Below are 886 nucleotides of genomic sequence, written 5' to 3'. Positions count from 1 at the left end.
CCCTAAAAAAAAGACAAAAAAAAGCCCACTCATTTGGTTGAGAACCTTCCTGTGCCCTGTGCAAGAATTTACAAAACCCACTGTACAACCATTGCTTAATAATGTTTTTGGTGCAAATAGGAATGGAATAAAAAGTCTATGGTGGCTGGACATACTTTAATATGTCTAGATGACATATGTTAATTGTTTTTCCTCTCTTGTAAGTGGGTTAATGCCTTCTTTGATGACAGAATCTAAAATTGTTTCATATGTTTGTTTATAACTAATTATTTATACAATTCTGTGAGTTGGAATGGAATAAAAAGTCTATGGTGGCTGGACATACTTTAATATGTCTAGATGACATATGTTAATTGTTTTTCCTCTCTTGTAAGTGGGTTAATGCCTTCTTTGATGACAGAATCTAAAATTGTTTCATATGTTTGTTTATAACTAATTATTTATACAATTCTGTGAGTTGTTTTCTTTTGTTTCATTCGATGGTGGAGATTATTGAAGATTAAATCAATGGTCAAGATCTATGCATCTCATATCCTATATGAATCTTGCATGTCAGAGAAATATGCTTCCTATATATATATGTGTGTGCGCGCGTGCGTGTGTTTGTGTGTGTGTGTATATATACATACATACATACATATATGAGAAATATGAGTATGCTTGGTACCACTCATTCAAATATGAGAACAAATTCACATGGGTAGTGAGTGGATGGGGATGTGACACATCATTACCAAACACAAAATTTGTGCTTGGTACCAAGCATACCCATATTTCTCTACATATATATATATATATATATATATGAGAAAAATGTGTATACTTGGTACCAAGGATCCTTGGTAGTGATGTGGACACATCTTGTCCATACATCACACCTTGAAGA

At 33.1% G+C, this 886-nt stretch overlaps 1 protein-coding gene across 4 annotated transcripts in view; it reads left to right on the top strand.

The window, feature by feature from the left end:
• Window positions 1-886, top strand: part of LOC109837939 (protein TPX2-like) — a 24,437-nt gene that overhangs the window by 20,047 nt on the left and 3,504 nt on the right. The gene's annotated exons all lie outside the window — the stretch shown is intronic.

This window comes from Asparagus officinalis, chromosome 4 (genome assembly GCF_001876935.1).
Source record: "Asparagus officinalis chromosome 4, Aspof.V1, whole genome shotgun sequence".
Taxonomy (NCBI): Eukaryota; Viridiplantae; Streptophyta; class Magnoliopsida; order Asparagales; family Asparagaceae; genus Asparagus; species Asparagus officinalis.
The sequence above is the reverse complement of the archived record's forward strand: the minus strand, read 5'-3'. Positions and strand labels throughout refer to the sequence as shown.